This window comes from Phyllostomus discolor, chromosome 6, assembly GCF_004126475.2.
Source record: "Phyllostomus discolor isolate MPI-MPIP mPhyDis1 chromosome 6, mPhyDis1.pri.v3, whole genome shotgun sequence".
Taxonomy (NCBI): Eukaryota; Metazoa; Chordata; class Mammalia; order Chiroptera; family Phyllostomidae; genus Phyllostomus; species Phyllostomus discolor.
Genome location: NC_040908.2, coordinates 39,980,511 through 40,003,499, shown reverse-complemented (window position 1 = coordinate 40,003,499; position 22,989 = coordinate 39,980,511). Strand labels below are relative to the sequence as shown.

Genomic DNA, 22,989 nt, shown 5'->3' with positions numbered 1-22,989 from the left:
CGGTACCTCTGGTCACTGTTTTACCCGTCTGCTCTCCCTGTCTTCAACTTTGTGCTCCAGCAGCATTGAATGGCTTGTAGTCTCCTACACATCCTGCTATTTCTTCCCTTTGCTGAGACTGTACCAGCTGCCTGGCATGCTCTTTTCTTTCTTTGCTTGGCTACCTCCATTCATCCTTTTGTTTCATCTCACACATCACATTCTCCAGGCTGTTCCTGAAAGTCCTTTTTTCCTCCTTTGAGGCTGTTAGGTATCCTCTTCCTGGCTGCCAGATTCCTAATGTGTAGTTCTATTCTTATACTTATTAATTGTCAGGGGTGACCTTGAACTGATTTAGCTTATGTTTCTGCCACCTTGGAGGATTGGGGCTGAAACAGAAATTAAGTTGGGATATGGAAAAGTAGAAGAAGTTGTATTTTCTGTACACTTGAGAATTTTCAGACTGACGTTTGCACTTACTACCCTTACTGACCCTGGCCCTTGGTATAAGGAATTATACTTTACCAAGGGGTTAGGTTCAAAGGTAAAAAACAAATTTGTCAGATACAATGCTAAGAACTCGAAGGCACTGTTCAATGAACATATTTCAAGAGCTTTTACTAAGGGAATGTCTAGGAAAAACTCACTGTGTTTTCCTTCACTCTCACACATAATCAGTTTGTGGGCTGCTTCTCCACTCTGACCAAATTCTCTGATCCAGCTGGATGTCCTACAGTCCAATCCAGTTTTGAAACTAACTGGAGTTAGCACAGGCACCACAGGTTAAGGACTCAGATTCATAGGACCCCCACTTCAGATGCCAGTCAAAAGGAGTTATTGTATTTTTCAGACTATAAGACGCACTCCCCCCCAGCCCCCACAAATATGGGAGGAATAATGGTTGTTAATGCTGCAGTCGAGTTCTGTTTACATTTACATTGGTGAAATAGTATGTTATTTATGTTATTAAATAAATACTTTACCACATTTTTTGCTTCAAAATTTTTTTTCCTATTTTCCTCCTCTAAAACCTAGGTGCATCTTATGGTCTGAAAAATATGGTAGTTCCTAGGATACCCACAACTTTTGTCTGACGTGGCTACAAATTGGATGTTTCCACATCCCCATACGCAGGATCAATAATTTGCTAGAGCAGCTCCCAGAACCCAGGGAAGCAGTTTACTTGCTCTTGAAGATTTATTACAAAGGATATATTAAAGGCTACAAGTGAATAGACAGATGAAGTAATACCCAGTGAGAGGTCTGGAATAGTCCTGGGCACAGGAACTTCTGCCCCTAAGGAGCTGGGAGGCATCACCTCCTGCCATGTGGCTGTGTTCACCAGCCCCGAACCCCATACTTCAGGGATTTTTATGGAGGCTTCATCACATAGCCACAGTGGATTATTAATTCCACCTCTACCCCTTTCCTTTCTCCAGAGAATGGGAGTGGGGCTGAAATTTCCAAGCTTCTAATCAAGGCTTGGTCTTTCTGGTGACCAGCCTCCATCTAGGAGTCCCCAAGAATTGCTTCCTTAGAGCAAAAGACATTCTGATCCCCTAGGAAATTCCAAGGAGTTTAGGAGCTCTGTGTCAGACACTCACCATGCAGAGAATTAGAAAGGTCTTAGGAGTTCTGGAACGGGTGGTGGGTAGGTGGGGGGCAGGTCAAAGACTAAATATTAGAACAAAAGATTTTCCTAGCAGCCCTATTTATAAGGGATTTAAGAGGTCTATGTCAGGAACTAAGGATAGAGACCTATATATATATATATTTTTATTTTTATTTTTATTTTTATTTTTATTTTTTTTATTTTACAGAGATGACTTACAAAGGTGTCTACTGTGTATAGGTAAACCATGAGGGACTGTGCAGTATCCAGGGCTTGTAATAGCAGGTTCTGTTTCTACTTCTGGGCTTGCAGTGGCCATGGGAGGGAGTGGTTACAGGAATCCAGGGACAGAAAAAGCTGTACAGACTAGGTCACTGACCAAAGCAGAGACCTTTGAGCTGACTCCACTGGGAAATAAACACCCTGACTTTTCTCTCCTGCCCCTTGGCTGAACCCAGCTGGAAGCCAGCAAGCAAAGCAGCCTGTCGATGTAGTCTCTGGCATAGCACATGGTGGGGAGAGTAGAGAAAAGATAAGAAGGGAGAACAGAAGACATCCAGCACAGCAGAATAACCCAAAGTATCTTTGAAATTCCCTAAAACCCGCCTCTGCCCTGTCTCCACTTAGTTTTGAGGTTGCACATGTGAGACTTTTAAATAAGTGGCTTATCATAAGGTGATGGCAAATGCTAAAATCTTTCTTTTATTTCTTTTTCTCTGGGACTCTTTCTCAGCCAATCAACCATGGCTATTTGGTTAAAGTGATGGGGGATTCTATAATGTAGAAGATTAGTAAAATATCAGTTGCCTCAGGGGGCCAGGCAGGTCCTGAAAATCAAACCAAAAAAAGCAACCCCCCCCCCCCCCAAACCATCAGTGGATGCAGTTGCAGGCAGTAAGTGGGTGATCTCTGGCGTACTCTCCAAATGGCTCTCCTTTGCATCAGCCTTTAGTTAATAGTGATGAGCAACCACAGTGTGGGCTAATCATTTCTGGATACAGAGTGGCATTTATAGAAAGCAGTCTTTTCCATGTCCTTCAGAAAGACTGATCCTCCCATAACCATGGGCAGAAGCATGGAGCACTTCTGGAGGCCTACTCTGTGCACTCTTCTAAGCGCTCCATTTGAATTAGTACCTTTAATCCTTTCCAAGTCCCTACAAGATAAGGCATCCTTACGCTCACTACTTTGAAGGTGAGGAAACAGGCTCAGAGACTTGCTACTTCTATTTAGTCATGCATTGCAGGCAGGACTATGTCGCTGGCAAGAGCCAAGGGGATTCTTTAGTTAATTTTTTGGAAAATTAATTTGAGTCTAACTTGGTTTAAAAATGATTTGAGGTGTCTGGGACATTTTAACCTTTGAAATATAAATTATAACCTTAAGGAAATGGAAAATCTGGGGAAAAAATAAAGTTTACCTTCACAGGGGTGGTATTTTGAGTGGCCGCAATCATGGCTGCAGTAACTTGCTCAGGCAGGAAATCATGGCAGCCTTCCCCTCACTTGTCTGGACACTTGCCTCAGTGTCTTGGAGCCTGTAGGTTTCCTGGTGCTATGTGCTCACCCTGCATTCTAGGCATATACCATTGGAATAAACAGGGGGGACGGGTGAGTTTTGTGGAAAGTTTTCCCTCCTGGGTTTCCTTAACACACCACCTGCCAGCATCTCTGTATTGGACAATTTACAAGTGTTCAAGCTCAAGAATGGATATTTGATCGTGTTCAAGATACGTTGACATAAGACAAAACATTATTTGAAGACTTCTAACATTATGCTGAATAAGAGTGGTAAGAAAGGATATCTTGCCTTCTTTCTAGTGGGAAAACATTCATTTTTTTTTTTTTTCATCATGAACAGTAATGTTGGCTGTATGGTTTTTGTAGATATTCTTCATAAAGTTGAGGAAACTCCCTTCCATCCCTATTTTTATTATAAATGGGTGTTGAATTTTGTCAAATGGTTTTCTGCATCAGTTAATATGATCATGTAATTTTATTTTCTAGCTTGTTGATAATAATAGATTCCAATGAGTGTTTAAAAAATGAATAAGCCTTGCATACCTGGAATAAGTTCCGCTTGGTCATGGTGTACAGTTCTTTTTGTACATTGCTGGCTTGGATTTGTTTATATTTTGTTAAGGATTTTTGCTTCTAAGTTCATGAGAGATATTGGTCTGTGGTTTTGTTTTTTGTACTAGCTTTGGTTTTGGTATCGGGGTCACACTAACCCAATAAAGTGAATTAGGAAATGTTCTCGTCCATTTTCTGGAAGAGACTGTGCAGAGTTGATGTTAACTCTTCTTTGTTTGGCAGAATTCTTTGGTAAAACCATCTGGGCCTGGAGATTTGTTTTTTGTGAGTTATAAGATTATGAATTCAATTCTCTTCATCATTATAAGGCTATTCAAATGATCTATTTCATATTGAGTGGGTTGTGGTGGCTTGTGTTTTTAAGACTTCATTTTTTTATATATATATTTAGGTGCATAGAGTTTAAAATAATTATCCTTTAGATGTCTGTAAGGGTCTGTAGTGATATTTTATTTCATTGTTTATTTTTTAATTAACAGCTTTATTGAGGTGTAATTTATATACAAAACTGCACATATTTAATATATATAATTTGATAAGTTTAGATTTATGCAATCATGAAATATAAACATACCTATCACTTTTAAAAGTTTATCCATGCCCTCACCCTTCTTTATTGGTGATAAGAACACTACATATGAGATCTACCCTCTTAACCAATTTTTAAAGTGTACAATATGGTATTGTTAACTATGAGTGCTAGGTTATACAGCAGATCTCTAGAGCTTATTCATCTTGCATAACAAACTTTTTACCCACTAAACAATTCCTCATTTTCCTTTCCACTTAGCCCCTGGCAACCAATGTTACACCCTCTGCTTCTATGAGTTTGACTATTTCAAATACCTTATATCAGTGGATTAGTGCAGTACTCGTATCTGTCCTTCTGTAACTGGTTTATTTTACTTAGCACAGTGTCCTCCAGATTCATCCATCTTGTTGCATATGACAAAGTTTCCTTTTTTAAAGCTGAATAATATTCCATTATATGTATACACAACATTTTCTTTATCTGTTCATCTTTCAATAGACAGGTTGTTTCCATTCTTTGGCTATTGTAAAAAGTGCTGCAGGAACATGGAAATGCAGGTAGCCCTTGGAGATTCTGATTTCAGTTCTTTTGGATATATACCCAGAAGTGTTATTGCTAGATCATATGGTAGTTCTATTTTTCTTTTTACCAGGAATCTCCATACTGTTTTCCATAGCAGCTGCACCATTTTATACTCCCACCAACAGTGTACAAGTGTTCCAATTTCTCTATATCCTTGTCAAAACTTTTTATTTTTCATTTTTAATGATGGCCATCCAAATGGATATGAGGTGATATTTCATCGAGCCTTTCATTTGCATTTCCCTGATGATTGGTGATGTTGAGCACATTTTCATGGGCCTGTTGGCCATTTGTGTAACTTTGGAGAAAACGTCTCTTCAAGTCCTTTGCCTAATTTTTTAATTGAGTCCTTTGGGTATCGAGTTGTAGGATTTCTTATGCATTTTGGATATTAATCTTTTATCAGAGATATATGGCTTAAAAATAATTTCCATCATTCCATAGGTTGCCTTTTCATTCTCTTGACTGCATCCTTTCCTGTGAAGAAGCTTTTAACTTTGAGGTAGTTCTGTTACAGAACACAACAGGGGGGCCTGGGACAATATACTATTATTGAAAGAAGGCCCCGGGTCCATTATGTCCGCCACCAGAGGAAAGATGTCTCTCAATGCCAGAGATTTGTGAAAAGGAAAGGAAATGTTTATTTAATGCTATACTAACTTAAAGTAGTGACCTAATGTCTTCACCAAAATCCCAAAGTCCCTTAAAACACCCACAAACAGACACAGTCCTTCCTTCCTTCCCCCTTTGCCCAGTCCAGAGTACCGTATCTCAGGAAAGGAAATAGAAGTCCATGGCTTAGGCACTCCTCTGGTTCTTCCCAGTTAGTACTCCCTCTCGACTGGGAGACCTCCCTGGGTTCCCGGGACCCTCCGCTGAGTCACTGGGATCTCTGCTAAAACCAGGTGGTGGTTCCCCCTTCTAAAGCTGCGGCGGGGGGGGGGTCCCCACTCTGTCAAGGCCGCGTGGTTCTCCCTTTCTCAGAGCTGCGGGAGTCTTCACTCTGCTAAAGCTGTGTGGCTCTCTCTCCAACGGCTGTGATCCTCTCTCTCAGGGCTGCAGGAGCCTCCACTCCATCAAGTCCGCATGGTTCTCCTTCCTAAAGCAGCATGGTTCTCCTTCTCAGGGCTGCGCTTGGCTCTCCTCCTAAAGCAGCATAGTTCTCCCTTCTAAAGCAGCATGGTTCTCCTCCTAAAGCAGCATGGTTCTCCTCTCCTCTCAATGGCCGCCAAGTCTGGGTTTTTAAATCCCCGCGGCCAATCTTCTTCTGCAGCCTCATTTCCGACTCCTCCCACACTCAGCTTCACATGCCAGAACTCGTATCCTTCCAGCTTTACTGGGCTGCCATCATGAGTCTGGGCAGGCGTGGCCCCATGTCCTGGAGCCAATCCTCTCTGAGCTCCCACGCAGGCGCTGTAACTCAGGGGACCCGCCCCACCCCCAGTTACATCTGGGTGGGGAAGTTACTTCCATTCCCCTGGCTTAGAGCTGATCACAGTTACTTAACTTATCTATGCAACCAGTCAAAGGTTATAGATATGCCAAACGACCATGCCGGAGCTTAGCTGCAAGGCTGCTGCTATGCTAAACAGCTCTCAATGGCCCTGCTCCATTTGTCCCTTCCCCCAACCCACACCCTGGGGTGGGGGATGGAGACATCTTAAAATCTCCTAGACACCTTAAGTTCTGGACCGCATTTCAAATGCCCATTTGGGGTCCCCCCTCTTGGCTACACCCTGTAACAGTTCCGCTTGTCTATTTTTACTTTTATTGTCTAAGTTTTTGGTATCATATCCAAGAAATCATTTTCAAGATCAACATCAAGAATCTTTTCCCCTATGTGTTCTTGTAGGAATTTTATAGATTCAAGTTTTGCATTTAATCAGTTTCATTCTTGATATTTGTAATATGTGTCTTCTTTCTTATTTTTGTCATTCTTGCTAGAATATGATTTTTATTGATATTTTCAAAGAACCAACTCTTTGTTTCATTGGTTTTCTCTATTGTTTTTCTGTTTTCAAATTCACTGATTTCTGCTCTTATCTATATTGTTTCATTTCTTCTGCTTGCCTTGGGTTTATTTTGCTTTTGTTTTTTCAGGTTCTTGAGGTGGGAGCTTAGATCATTGATGTGAGATTTTTCTCTTTTCTAATATATGTATTTAGTGCTACAAAGTTCCCTTTCAGCACTGCTATAACTGTGTTCCACAAACTTTGATATGTTGTATTTTCATTTTCACTCAGTTCAGTGTATTTAAAATTTTTTTCCTGGATATAAACTTATGAAAATAGCTGAGCTGGAAGTTAAATCCAGGTCTGTTGGACTCCAAAGTCTGTGTTCTTTCCTCTACAGAAGATAAGATCGCCTTATAAAACAGCAAGAATTTCTTGAAGGCAACTTTTATAGATAAATAAAATAATTCCTTATCCTCCCAGATCTCAGTCGGTAGGTGTATTAGTCAGGGTTCTCTGGAGAAACAGAAACAATAGGAGATACATAGATATAGAAGATGACAGATAGATGATAGAGAGTTTGTGTGTTGGAATTAGCTTATTTATTATGAAGGCTGAGAAATTCATGATCTGCTTTCTGCAATCTGGAGAACCAGGAGAGATGGTGGTGTAATTCAGTCCTAGTCTAAAGGCTTGAGAACCAAGGAAGTCTTCTGTTCATATTTTTTATTATCTAGCTACCTACGCATTCTTCTGTGAAAACAGAAAATATCCTATTGTCTTGTGTCCACACAGTAAACCTCTACTTTCTGAGGTAGTTTTGCCAAAGTCTCAACAGTTCAGTAGTATTTCAATGTCTTCTCTGATCTTAGTGCTGCCAATTATTTTCCAGAGTCTTCAAATAGCTATTGCATACATTCTGTCTGCATAGATGTTATGACTATATGCAGTGGGAGAGACAGGATAAATTGTGCTTACTCTGTATCCCTCAGACTCACTTCCTCTGAGTTCCAGTGCCTGGGGCAGCAGCTTGAAAGGCACCAGGGACATATAGGGAGGAACTATATTGTCTGATGTCAGGGTGAGAGCCGGGGTTGGGGGGACAGCTTTCTGCCAGACAAAAGTGCTGGCAGAGGCCATTGTTCCTTTTCTGAGGTCCCCCAAACCCCCATCACAGGCCAGGAGACAGACACCATCCAGGTCAATGCATTTATTTGTTGCACGTGGGTCACCGGCCAGCAGTGACCACGGAACGCTGTGGATGGCTCGCCGAAAAACACTCGAGAGAAAAAAAAAAAACATGCACAGAGACAAACTAGTTTCTGTGGGGAAGTAGGGACGAAATGGCCACACCCCCTAGTGGGGAGCGCCCTGATTTACCATCCATACCTGCTTTTATTGGGCTCATTTTGCATAATAATTCAGGTAAAGTACAGTACTCATTAGGGGGAAGTAAGGAACCATAGAAGACAAGGAACTCTGCTGGTCTATTTTGAGTCGGGGTCAAAGAGCTGTAAGACTTTGAGGAACATAACTTCCTCCTTGGACCCCTCTCATTCAACTGAGAGCATTCTAAACAAAGAAGGTTTCACAGTAATTTACATGTTCTTTCTTAGGCCTGATCACCCGGGGAATCCGCTCTTTTCAGCACAGAGCTGCACCACCCTGTCATTGTTTCAGGCTTAGCTGAAGCAAGGGAACTAAGGCAATAAGGAGATTTTCTCCCAGATGATGAGAACTCAGGCTATGTCAAAGCTGAGGAGCGAGGGTCCATCACCCCCTTTTGCTGCAGCCCCCCAAATCCTTCTTTTGGGGGGCCTCCCAAAGTGATCATGCCTGGCTTAGGTCGTTCCCCCCGTGGGGAATCTTACCTGTCTTTGGCTAACTGACCAAGCTTTTTGGGGTTCAGCAGCAGAAGCAGCATTCCTGCCAGGGAGACAAGCCCTTGTCTCCTTGCTGGCTTACGGTTCCAAGGGCGTTCCCTTAGCCTTAGCCTAGGTGGGGGTTTCAGCTTCTGATACCAGTCAGGGCGGTTCCCAACATTTATTTCCCTTGAGACTTTCTCTTCGACCCCTGGATTAATTTAGAATTGTGTTATTTACTTCCCATGTGTTTGGAGATTTTTCTGTTATCTTTCTGTTATTGATTTTTAGCTTGATTCCTTTGTGGTCAGATAAGACACTCAGTGTGATTTCAGTTATTTTATGATTGTTGACGTTTGTTTTATGGCTTAGGATATGGATGATCTTTGTTCTGTGGGCATTTGAATAGAATGTGTATTCTGTTGTTGGGTGAAGTGTTCTATGCATATTGATTAGATCCTTGGTTGGTTGATGATGATGTTGAATTTTCTATATCCTTATTTTCTGTCTAGTTATATCTACTGTTGATATGCCATTTTACTTTATGTTTGTTCTTTGTGTTTGTTTCTCTGTTTATTTTCCCCTGCCTTCCATGGGTTACTTGAACATATTTTTAAGATTCCATTCTGACTTATATATAGTAATTTTTAGTATATCTCTTTGTATAGTTTTTTTTAAAAATGGTTGTTCTAGGCATTATATAATATACACATATCACAGTATACTGATGTTATTTTACCAGTTTTGGTGAAGTACAGAAACAGTACCTATCCTTATGTTGTGTTACCCTCCTCCATGTATAATATAGTTGTCTTAAATATTTTCTCTACGTACTTTTAAAATCACATCAGCATTTTAATTTTTGCTTCAACCATAAAACATAATTTAGAAAACTCAAAAGAAGGAAGTCCAATTGTATTTGTCCACATATTTGTGCATTGTGTTCTTTCTTCCTTGTGAATACTCCATGCTTTCATTTTTATCATTTCCTTTCTGCTTGGAAACTTCATTTACCCATTCTTTTAGTCTGCTGCCAACAAATCTGTTAGTTTTCCTTTCTCTGAGAATGTCTTGATTTCCCCATCATTCCTGAAGGATATTTTCACTGGGTATAGAATTTTGGGTTGCCAGTACTCTTTTTTCAGCACTTGAAAAATACCACATCATTGTCTTCTGTCTTCTGTTGGTACTAATGATAAGTCCACTGTCATTCTGGTTGTTTTCCCTCTATTGGTAAGTGTCTTTTTTCTCTGGCTGCTCCAAGATATTTTTGCCATTAATTTTCAGAACTTTAATTATGACGTGTCTAAGCAGGGATTGTCTTGGGTTTATCTTATTTGGGGGTTGCTCAGCTTCTTTTCAAAGAATCAACTTCTGGGTTTATTGATTCTTTATGTCATTTCTTCCCCCGTATTTCTTCAATTTCTTTTTTTTTTACCCATATTGTCTATGCTCTTTGGGCTAGGTCTGTTGCTCTTTTCAACTTGTTGAGTATTGAGGTAATTCATTTTTAGTCTTATTTTCCAATATAAGCATTTAAGACTACAAATTTCCTATAAGTGTCACTTTTGCTGCATCTCAATTTTGTTATGTTGTAGTTTTATTATCATTCCACTTCTAAGTATGTTTTTCATTTCTGTTATAATTTCTCCTTTGACCAATGGGTTGTTTACAAATGTTCTAAAATTCCCAAATGTTTGGAAACATGTTTTTTTTTTTTTTTTGTAATTGAGATTTAATTTAACTACACTGCGGGCAGAGACTGTGGTCTGCATTATTATTACCTATTCTTTTGAATTTGTTGAGACTTGATTTATAGCCTAATTTGCAGTTCTCAAAAATTGTGGTCTTCAGGTCCCTGGGGATTCTCAAGGGCTTTTTAGGAGATCTCTGAAGTTGAAACTATTTTCATAATGACAATGGGACATTATTTGCCTTTTCACTGTGTTGCTATTTGCAGTGGCGACGGGTAAAACTTCTGGTGTCCTTGTATGAGTCCAGGCAGTGCAATCAAACTGTATTATCTGTGTAAAGGTGGAGGGAGGGAACAGTGGACCAGTGAGTCAAAGGAGAGAAAACACAGGGACTTTCCATCTGCAGCAATGGCCAAGGATGAGAAGGGTGTGAGGCATGCTGGGATTGGCTAGCTGTAAATTTCCAAATAACATTCTAAATAATGAAGCTCAGAGTGGGGCCTGAGACAGTCAGTCTCTTAATAATTTAGGCAAGGAGAAGGACAAGGAGAAGCAATTACATATACATCAATAAGAAAGAGAACTTTCTCAAGAAGAGTGGCACCCAGCCATAGAATAGTCTGTCCCATGGGGTAGTGAATTTTCCATTGTAATTTTTGATTTGTTTAAAAATAAATTGGATGACATTTTTTCAGGGAAACTGAGGGGAGGATTGAGCTGCCAGGCTTCTAAAATTCTAACAGAAAAATCTTAGAATGTGGGAGTATAGTATTTGGCTATGTCTCCCTCTAGTGGTCATTATGCAGAATTAACAAAAATGAATAAAAACTTTCATACCCCTAAAGCTAGGGTTTGTGACATTCAGAGTATCTAAATTCCATTTTACAGTAAATTATACATGACATCCATATAGGCATATAGACATTTATTGTTTGAATTACACTGATGATATTTCTAAGTCTGAAGTGACTGCATTAGAAAGACACTATTGGGTAGTAGACTTCTGTGCCACGCACATAAGGTCTTGGGTGGAGCATAAGACAAATTAGATTCCTGCTCTCATGGGGCTTATATTCTAGTGTAGGGAAACAGACCATGAATAATAAAAAAATAAGGAAGTTGTGGCCTTTAATTAAAGCTATGCAGGAGATAAACAGAGTGTTGTGACAGAGATTAAGGAGGATGAACTACTTTGGATAGGGTGGTCAGGGAAGATAATTTGAAGATGTGATAGTTAAGATGGGAAGAGGCAGAGAAATATTCTGAGCAGGGAAAACAACAAGTGAGAAGGCCTGGTTATGGGAAAGATTTTGGCCTGCTGTAGTCGCTAACAGAAGACCGACACAACTAGAACAAAATTAGCAAGTGGCATAAAGCATGAGTGGTGGTGAAGGAAATGTCAGGGGCGTGTCACACCAGCCCTGGCAGGCTGTGGGTGACCTCAAAAGCCATGGAAAGTTCACTAATGACAACTTTCATTCTCTCTCAACAACTTGCAGTTACTTTAAAAATTAGCTTTGGTGAAATTATCTATACCTATACTTTGCTTCTAAATAAATGGAAGAAATATTTTAAAATGAGAATTTGATTTCATAATAACTGATTTGACCTGTTGGCTTATCAGAGCATAGATATTCTTGGCACTAAACATTCTTTTTCTATGGGCATTTGGTAGGGAATTAAAACAGGATATTGAATTGGAACAATAGGTTCTTTGTTGAAAAACATTTTCACTTATATGGGATATTGTTCTCTTGAAGGAAGTGAACTTCATGTCTTCCTCCTGGGGAGAAATTAGAGAAAGCTCTCTCTTTTCAGGAATATGACTTCCATATTTGACCTGCCTCATCCAAAAAGAAGGCTTAACTAAAATTGGTGAAGCCCTAAAATGTACTTGTTTTTCTGCAGTGTGAAAATGTGAAAAACTTAACATCACTTATACTTTGTCAAAAAGTTTCAGAAACGAGTTTCAAATTTAAAGCTCAGTGCAGAATAGTCATTTTTGTTCTAAATATTTCTTACTCTAGAAGAAGCATTGTGAGAAATGAGGGAGATGAATGCTACACAAAAGCAGTGCTTTAAAGTTTATAAAAGGAAAATGTTCGGTGTGACTGTATGGTTGGAAGACAGTTTGTATACAGTCAGTGAGCCCACTGTGCTTTGCTATGTTAGACCAAGGAGAGTGCCTTGCCTACCTGTACATCAGCACCCTGAGCACTAGGGTAATAACAGTCTAGCAGGATGATGGTAAACCTCACTTCATGAGATAATGCAACATATGTGCGCATTAGTTTTCCAGTCAGAAAATACAATATTATACTATAATACTACAATACTATACCCTGGTCCAAAATAGGCAACTTTAAGAATGCACTTGGCTAGAAGGAGGGAGTAAAGAGGGAGAAAAGGGGCATAAATGGATTGACTGTGTCATTAGAGGTGGTGCGGCACAAGGAAAAGAACTCAAGGGTTGTCTACTACCACTACCCTTCAAAATACTTTCCCTGCCTATAGGGAGTGGGAGCAATAGTTAACTAGGACCTTCAAATTTAACAAGATTAAGTATTTTTATTGCAAGTTAAATCATAAGTTGCAATAAAAATTAGCATAAGCATAGCTTGGAGTATCTGAATCCTCTCTATTATATCTTTGTGAGTACTGCCACATGATTTTTAATGCCCAAGTATGCATTTTTATATATAATCAAGATGTGATGAGTGGTGAAATATAACTACTCTGTTAATATCTACAAGATTATTTTATTGTTTTTCATAAAGAACATGATTAATACCAAAAATAAAATTTGCATTTTGTCACTGACTACTAACAACGTGCAGTCTGTTACTCATCAGCTCATGCCCACAGTTATTCCTGGGATATGTTATGGCTGAACTGACCTGGGGTGTAAGGTGTCTGCATGCCACTTACTCTGTATGTGTACTTCTGTATTACTTCTGCATGTGCACTTACTCAGTGACGCCAAGACTCATTCAGCCACTCAGAAGTTCTGTGCATCATGTCGTTCACATCCTAAATTTAGGTAATGAGTTGATGGATACCACATCAAAAGCTTCTATATTTAGTCAGCAGGTTGAGCTGTAATCAGCTGCGCCTATAAAATAGGTCAAATTGAAAATAAATGCTGACTAAGGAGCCGACAGAGTTTCAAGGAAAAATTACAATGTTCAGTTCCCAAAGGACTCTTTCTGCCTAGAGTGCTCTACACATGCCACTTTACCTGGTTTTTACTTTCATCTCCTCAAAATATCATCTCCTCAAAAAGATAAATTAAGGAGCAATATCCACTTAAAAGACAAGCAGAGCCCTGTTCAGGTAGCTTAGGTGGTTAGACTGTTGCCCTGACATTCCAAGGTTGCTACAGGCTTGATCTCTGGTCAGGGCACATATAAGAAGCAACCAATGGATGCATAAATAAGTGGAACAACGAATTAATGTTTGTCTGTCTCTCTCCCTTCATCTGTCACTCTAAAATCAATAAATAAAATAAAAAACAAGCAGAAATGAAAACATTTTTTATAAAGAGAAATCAATAGCTGGACAAACTCTAGTTGAGAAAGAATAGAAAAATAGTAAATGGGGAAATAATGGTGGGAAATTCACTCAGCACCCAAAGTAAAGAAAAATATAGACAATTAGTTAAAGATGTGAAGGATACATTTTGGAAGCTTTAGGTATATTTAATAAGAGTTCTATAGAAAAGAAAGGAAATTATGAACAAGCAATATTTGATGAGATAATTTAAAAATTTCTAAAAGTAAAGAGAGATGTATATGATTAAAGCTCATTCCAAATACCAAGCAGTGTATATGTGAATAAATCCACACAGTAGGCACATTGCATCATAGATAATGAGAAAATCTTAAAGCAGCCAGAGAAAAAAGGCATCTTATCTACAAAGGAATTACAATTATTGGACAGCTGTCTTCTCATCAACAATAAAAATGTCAGAAGACAAAAGAGTAATATTACAAAAATATTGAGGAAAAATGACCATCAACCTACACTTTCATACCCAGTTAAACTATCATTTACCCAAAAAAGAACAGTAAAACTTGACAGGCTCTTATTGAAGAAACTTAATCTTTTTTTTTTAAATCAAGAGGAGAACTGAACCTAGAGTGAAAGCATGTGGCACAAAAACAAATGGACTGAAAACAGTGAGGACTGGCACAGATAAAAATACAGGGTCTGGCACAAATAACACCCCATTTTTATTACAAAATCTTTTATTAAAAAATCATAAGCATGCAATTCTGTAACATAACAATATCGAGCACACCATGTGACATTTTAGGTGAAATGTTCAAATTGCTGTCCATCTCATGCAAGACATTCACACACCCTACCAACCACATTCAATCAAGCCTTACTTCTCTTGGACCCTGTATATCTGGAAATGTGTTTATGTGATTGAAAAGTCCCCCATAAAATGAAATTTAGCATGTTTTAATTAAAAAGATAAAAACTGAAACTATCCTCAATAACATTGTGGTCATTTGTATGTATAAACATGTGTGTGTTCAATGGGTAGGTAAATATGGTAAGTCCTTTAAAACAGTTTACCATCACCCAGCTTTAATAGTAATTAATACTTTGCCAATTTTGTGTCATGTATCACTAAAGTCCTTAACAGTTTACAAATGTGGAATAACTTTCGAGTTTATTAAAACTTTATGGTTAAAATACATGTTAAATTTAAGACAGCCTAAACAAATAGATATGCAATCTATAGATTCTAACAATGCAGGACATTTATAAAAATTTATCAACCCATCAGTGGATTGAACACGGGCCTGCAAACCAAAGGGTTGCTGGTTAGATTCCCAGTCAGGGCACATGCCTGGGTTGTGGGCCAGGTGCCCAGTAGGGGATGTGTGAGACACAACCACACATCGATGGTTCTCTTCCTCTCTCCTTTCCTTCCTCTCTCTATAAAAATAAATAAAATTTAAAAAAATTATGAACCCAATAGAAGACAGGAAAGGAAGGGAAAAGAGCTGATAGGAAGAACTGCAAGTAGTAAATTAAAATATAAAATAGTAGAAATAGGTCTGAATGTATCATTGATAGCAACAAATATACACAAATTAGATACATGTTAAAAGACAAAAAGTTATAAGATTTGATTAAGCATGTTTCTGCTGGTATTCTTGTGACATAGAAATTAAAGGAAGGTAAAAAGCTTAAAAAAAGCATAACCTAAAATGAAAAGATAAACAGAGCAAATTATATTAAAATTAGAAACTTGTTTTCATCAAGTAATAACATAAAGAAAATAAAAAGGGTAAGTACAAATTAGGTGAAGCTACTTGTCACATGTATCCAGAATATATAAAGAAAACCTATGAATCAATAGGAAAGAGACAACCCAATTAAAGATAGGCAAAATGCAGATACAAGCATTTTAAAGAAGAGGAACCAAGAATAGAAAAAACACATATGAAAAGATGTTCAACCTCATTACCAGGGAAATACAAAGTAAAAAACAAGGAGATTTTATTTCACACTTACCATACTGGCAAAAATTTAAAAGTCTGATCATTTCAAATGGAGCAAAAGGACATATATATTCTGATGGTAGGATAAAAATTGGTGCAACCTCTATGGTAAACAATTTGATATAACCTAGAAAAGTTTTCTCTTTAGAAAAATGGACTTAACTATATCAACCTCATAGAGTTGTTTTGTGGATTAAGTGACTTAACTTTTTTTTAGGAAGGTATTATTATGCTTTTTTTTTGGGGGGGGGTAAGGAAATGCATACAAGTGACAAAGCATGAGTATCCAGAATGTGCAAATGTATCTTATACGTAAGAAAAAGGCAAATAACTTAGTAAAAAAGGGCAGATACACATGAGGAAATGTAAATGATCAATAAACATATGAAAATATACTCAACCATTTTAATAACCAGGGAAGGACAAAGCAAACAAACAAAACAATGCCAATGAAAAATCAGAATATATGTTGAAGTACTACTGCTGGGGTGTATGAACTGATTCAACTGCTTTAGCAGCGATTGTCAATATCTAGTCAAGTTGAAAATATGTACAGCTTGTGACTCTGTAATTCCTGTGTTAACATATACTCTGGAGCAGTGGTCTTCAAACTAAGGTGTGTATATATCCTTGTGATTATATAAAGAATTTGCCAGGGTTCTGGGGGACCAATAGTGAAGGGAATCTTCAACTTGCGTGTGTACTTTTCCCAAGTGACTCCTGAGGCTTCTATCTCTTCTTTCATAACTACCCTTCTTCCAAAGCATACTCCTTCTTTAATGAACTTTTCCTTAATTTAACTCTTCAACCCCTAATAATGGTCAAAGAATGAATTGACTAAGTGAGAAACTAGTGAGAATAAAGCAAAGAGAATGCTGAGAGAAAATGAATACTAAAAATGGTTTTCATCTGCAACTTTTCAGTTATTCTTAATATTCATCTCAAGACAGAAAGGAAAACGTCATCATGGAAAATGCAAGGACCTCATGGCACTGTGTATACTATTAAAAGTAAGTTGCCCCAGCAGCTAGCATCTTATAGTATTCTTTTGATAACAGGAAGTAGAACTTATTAAAACATTTTATACAGTATAATAAAATAAAGAATGTATTCAGAATGTTTCTAAATAATTTTGTATAATACTTTTAAAAAGTTTATTGAATGACACAATTTAAAAGAAGTCATATAAAACTCATTTGCAGGTGTTATTTAGTGTAACTTGAAAAATGTGGTAATCCCAGGATGCATTGCAATGGCCAGGGTCAGTGTTGTCAACCTGAACTGCTATGGTTGCTCAAAGAGTTTGTTTTCCTACTAAATACACTGTGTCTTATCATTATATATATGGAATTATTTTTTAATTTTGTAATTTTAAAAGCATTTATTTCTGAAAGCCAGCATTACAGTACATATACATGCACACATTTACTGAAAGAATATCCTGGTCCTGATTTTAGAAAGCTCCATTATTTTAGCTGCATTTTACATTTCATTTTTATAAATTAAGAAATGAGAAACAGCATATAGATTTACTAATGTTTTCAATAATTTGTTAAAAATAATTATATTAGATCTACATAGTTTTGATCTTGACTACTTTCATTAATTTATCATAGAGATGTGTTAAATAATTTATTTCTGACAATAATTTATTTTCTGATATTCTTTGAAATGCATATAAACACATTTATTTTCATGAAAACAGTTAAATTCCTTTTAGCTCCACCTCCTGCCTCATGGGCTGTTGTTTCTATACATTTCAAACCACATCAAATATTTGATACAACTAATCGTTACATAAATTTATCCACATACTTACCTTTTCTAGGGCACTTGATTTCTTCCTGCATTTTTGTGCATCCATCAGGGATTATTATTGTTATTATTTAATATATTTTATTGATTATGCTATTACAGTTGTCCCATTCCCCCCTTCACGCCCCTCCACCCTGCATACCCCCTTCCACCCATATCCCCCCCCCTTAGTTCATGTCTATGTGTCATACTTATAAGTTCTTTCTTTAGCTTCTACATTTCTCATACTATTCTTATCCCCCCCATCTATTTTCTACCTACCATCTATGCTACTTATTCTCTGTACCTTTTTCCCCCCTCTCCTCCTCCCACTCCCCTGTTGCTAACTCTCCATGTGATCTCCATTTCTGTGGTTATGTTCCTGTTCTAGTTGTTTGCTTAGTTTGTTTTTGTTTTTGTTTTTGTCTTTGGTGTGGTTGTTAACAATTGTGAGTTTGCTGTCATTTTACTGTACATGTTTTTTATCTTCTTTTTCTTAGATAAGTCCCTTTAACATTTAACATAATAAGGGTTTGGTGATGATGAACTCCTTTAACTTGACCTTATCTGAGAAGCACTTTATCTGCCCTTCTATTCTAAATGAAAGCTTTGCTGGATAGAGCAATCATGGTTGTAGGCCCTTGCCTTTCCTGACATGGAATACTTCTTTCCAGCCTCTTCTTGCCTATAAGGTCTCTTTTGAGAAATCAGCTGACAGTCTTATAGGAACTCCTTTGTAGGTAACTCTCTCCTTTTAAGATTCTTTCCTTATCTTTAATCTTGGCTAAGGTAATTATGATGCATCTTGGTGTGTTCCTCCTTGGGTCCAACTATTTTGGGACTCTAAGCTTCCTGGAAGTCTATTTCCTTTGCCAGAATGGGAAAGTTCTCCTTTATTATTTATTCAAATAACTTTTCCACTTGTTGCTCTTCCTCTTCTCCTTCTGGTACCCCTATAATTTGGATGTTGGAACGTTTAAAGATGTCCTGGAGGTTCCTAAGCCTCTCCTCATTTTTTTGAATTCCTCTTTCTTCATTCTTTTCTGATTGAATGTTTCTTTCTTGCTTCTGGTCCACTCCATTGATTTGAGTCCCAGTTTCCTTCCCATCACTATTGGTTCCCTGTGCATTTTCCTTTATTTCACTTAGCGTAGCCTTTATTTTTTCATCTAATTTGTGTCCCGATTCAAACCAATTCTGTGAGCATCCTGATTACCACCAGTGTTTTGAACTGCGCATCTGATAGGTTGGCTATCTCTTCGTTGATTAGTTGTATTTTTTTATGGACCTTTGATCTGTTCTTTCGTTTGGGCCATTTTTTTTTTGTCTTGTCTCATGTGTTACATAGTGAGGGGCAGGGCGTGGCAACCCAGTTGCTGGGTTGTGACACTGTATGTTGGGGAGGGTTCCGAGAGGCAACAATGGTGCCTGCTCCACTCTCTGAGGGATTTCAGTCACTTCCCCTGCTTCCCACAAGCAAAGTGGGCCATTCTGGTGCTAATTTCCACGTGGGTGGGCTTGTGTATGTTCTAGGACCCTGTGGGTCTCTCCAACTAACTCTCCTGTGAGGCTGGGAGTTTCGCCTGCTGCTTCAACCCCCACAGGTGTTTTCAGTCAGTGTTTTGAGGCTTTATTTCCCCACGCTTGGACCCTGGGTTGCATGGTCTGTCTTGCTCCCCAGTTTTACCTGGTTTATCTGCGCGTGAATGTGGGACCACCCAGTCCGTCAGCCACCTTTGTACTGCGCCTCGCTCCACAATCTGCCGCCTTGCTGGGTCCGCCAGCTGCTGCCTTGATGCCTGGAGTCCATCAGCCACTACTTTGCCGTGACTCCTCTCTGTCCCAGCTGCTGGACTCTGCCCCTCCTACCAGTCTGGATGAATGTGTCTACTTTAACTCCTTGGTTGTCAGACTTACATACAGTTCAATTTTCTGTCAGTACTGGTTGTTTTTTGTTTCTTAATTGTTGTTGTCTTTATTTTGGTTGTGCGAGGAGGCACAGTGTGTCTACCTATGCCTCCATCTTGGCCAGAAATCCTCCAGTGATTATTTTTCTTTTTTAAGAAAGCAAGGCTTTCCAAAGATAATACATTTAGAGGTGAGAAGAAGGGAGAAGAGTCTATAGAAACAGCGGTAGGAGTAGAGAAGTGGCACAGGAAACTGCAGAAGTCTGACAACTTCTGTGCCAACCTTAAGTCCCTATGATATGCCTTAGAAAGAGTCAACACATTCCCAGGACCAAAAACAAACAAACAAACAAACAAACACCCAAAAAACCGCATTCAGGATCACAAAAGATATTCACAGCTATTCACAGAAGAATTTACTAATCTGTAGCAAAGACAAGGCCAAACAAGAATGAATTCTTGTACAGTTTGGGGCAAAAGTAGGTTTACAGTTGTGAGTATACAAAACAGACTTTATTCTTGTATTATTATTTATTTATTATTGTATTATTTTCCATATCAACTACTGTAAACCTACTTTTGCCCCACGCTGTATACATATTATAATCAGCTGAGGCTAAGTAAACCAGAATGTGATATATAGCATCAGCCATTCTTATTTTGATTTCCACTATGTGGCCTTGGTAAATCACATCCCCTCTGGGTCCTTAGTTTTAGTAAAAAGGAGTTAATAATAACTCATTCTACCTTCCTCACAGGGCTACAGTGACAGGCAGACAGTACTGGGAACCAGTGAAGAGCAGGGGCTCTGGAGTCAGGTGGGTCTGGGTTTAAATCTCAACTGTAATACTTACTTGGGTATATGGGGTAAGTTTCAATGTCTTTAAGTTTTTTTTTTAATTTACCCTTTATTTGTTTGTTTTTTTAATATTTTATTTATTTATTTTTTAGAGAGAGAAGGGAGGGAGAAAGAGAGAGAGAAACATCAATGTGCGGTTGCTGGGGGTCACGGCCTGCAACCCAGGCATGTACCCTGACTGGGAATCGAACCTGCGACACTTTGGTTCGCAGTCCGCGCTCAATCCACTGAGCTACACCAGCCAGGGCCAATGTCTTTAAGTCTTAATGTCTTCATTTATAAAATGAAGTTAACGATGGTAACCTCAGGATTCACCAGAGTATGCTGAGGTTTTTGCACAATTTCTGATACGTGAAAAATAATATTTTCTATTATTATATAATTGAGAAATGAGTAATGTATATAGAAACACTGAAAATTATCAAGTTATATAATTATTAACAATTATCATTATCATAAATCATATTTTGGTTCTTTAAACCGATTCTCTCTATTCTTTCCAAAGTCCTGAGGATAAAACCCCCTACAGGAACTGTGATTGTAAGCAGCATGGTTGATCAGAGGACACTGAACAAACCATTCAAATGTGAGCTGCTTTTGACAGAGTGTGCTTCCTGCTGGTCACACAGCTGATTATCTGTGCTGATCACATGTAGGTCTTAAGAGGAACTGGTTCTCCTAGGGCATTCTAAGTGCCTTATAGTTAAAGTGCTAGAAGTCTTAGGTGGCCCCAGAAATGGGATCCTTTGATGGAGGATGTTAGAAATAGCAAGAGACAAAGGGTGCATGAGAACCAGTATACTAGCTTTGTTTATGCTAGCTTTGTGCACTTTTGCACAAAGGGCTGATTCTAGAGAGAGAACCCATATAAATTCCCTGTTCCCCGTAACTTTAAGTATTCTGTGATATGCAAAACTTTATAAATGTAGAAAACAAATCATACCCTATTTAAAGAAATAGAAACAAAGAGTATATATTTTTGTATCTGTACATGCAAAATCAAGGAAGATAGTTTCAGGAATTTTTTAACATTTCAAATGTTTATTTTTTAAAACAGTCATATGGTACAACACTTAAAAGCATAAATGATATGCCTTCTTTCCCCTTTCCTAGTTACCCTACGTCTAGTCTTCTCTGGACTCAACTACCATGATGAATTTTTTATGTGTCCTAGACATTGCACATGAGTATGAGTGTGCATATATGTGTATATACATGCACACAGACTCGTATACACACTATGTGTATATATGTGTGCACGTGGATTTGTTGTAGAGGCTTAATCTCATGCAATTGAAGAAGTTGGCTAAACAGTCCTTGTTAGGTTATTGTTTTCATGTGTGGTTCTAGAGCTTAAAATCTGCAGGACAGATAGCTGAGGGAAGATGAATGTAAAATAGGAGAGAGCAAGCTGGAACCCATGAGCATGAGCTGGAATCTACAGAATTAAATTGGAACATCTATCAATTCTCATTGCACAGTTGGTGTGGTGCTCTGCAGAAGAAGCAGGTATGCTCCACAGAACTAAACAAGCACTCACCTGGGCCCAGAGTTGGAGAAACTGCAGGGGAATCCAGGGCAGAGTGAAGCAGGTGCAGGCCTGGCTGCTGCCCTATGCCATAGAGATTAGCCACCAGACAAACAGCAATGTGTGTTAATCACAGAAGTACCTGTTTCTACCTTACAAGCATAAAAATGAACATGGATACTGCTCTACTTCAGCCTTTCAGATCTTGTGCAAAAATCCCTCTTGAGGCTCACTCTAACTGAAAACATACATGGAAAGGAATTCTGGGAAGTGTACTTCAGGCTAGTCAAATCTACTCCCTGCTGTGGTCCCCCCTTATCCATGGCTTCTCTTTCTGAGGTTTCAGTTACCCACAGTCAACACGGTCCAAAAATATTACATGGAAAATTTCTGAAACAAGCAAAGTTTTAAATTGCACGCCATTGTGAATACCATGATGAAATCTTGTGCTGTCTCACCCAGGACGCGAATCATGTCTTTGTTCTTCTTCAAGCTGTCTGCGTTATCAGGTCCATTGTCCCAGTATCCCACTGGTTGTGTTCAAGTAACCCTTATGTTACTTAATAATGGCCCCAAAGTGTAACATTAGTGATGCTAGAATTAGGATATGCCAAAGAGAAGCCATAAAGTGCTTCCTTTAAGTGAAGAAGTGAAAGTTCTCAATTTATAAGAAAAGAAAAATAATCATAAGCCATGGTTAAGATCTACAGTAAGAACAAAACTCGCACTTTATCCGTGAAACTGTGAAGAAGGAAAAAGAAATTTTGCTGTCTCACCTCAAACTGCAAAAGTTATAGACCCAGTGCATGATATGTGCTTGATTAAAATGGAAAAGGCATTAAATTTGTGGATGGGAAATATGAATATGTATATATAAAGAATGTATATATACAGAAAACATATAAAAAGGGTTTGATAGTATCTGAGGTTTTAGGCTTCCACTGGGGGATCTTGGAATGTTTCTCCCACAGATAAAGTGAGGACTACTGTCTATAGGCATTATACAGGGCTGGGCAAAAGTAAGTTAATAATAATAATAAATAATACACTAGTTAATAATTAAAAATACAAGAATA

General features: G+C 38.4%; 1 long non-coding RNA gene across 1 annotated transcript; it reads right to left on the bottom strand.

The window, feature by feature from the left end:
- Positions 1 to 3: 3 nt before the first annotated feature.
- Positions 4 to 22,354, bottom strand: LOC118501508. Its single transcript, XR_004904132.1, has 3 exons — positions 22,277 to 22,354; positions 13,540 to 13,544; positions 4 to 15 (listed from the first exon to the last, which is right to left on the bottom strand). It is a non-coding gene; the product is annotated as an uncharacterized LOC118501508 (long non-coding RNA).
- Between the last annotated feature and the right edge of the window lie 635 nt (positions 22,355 to 22,989).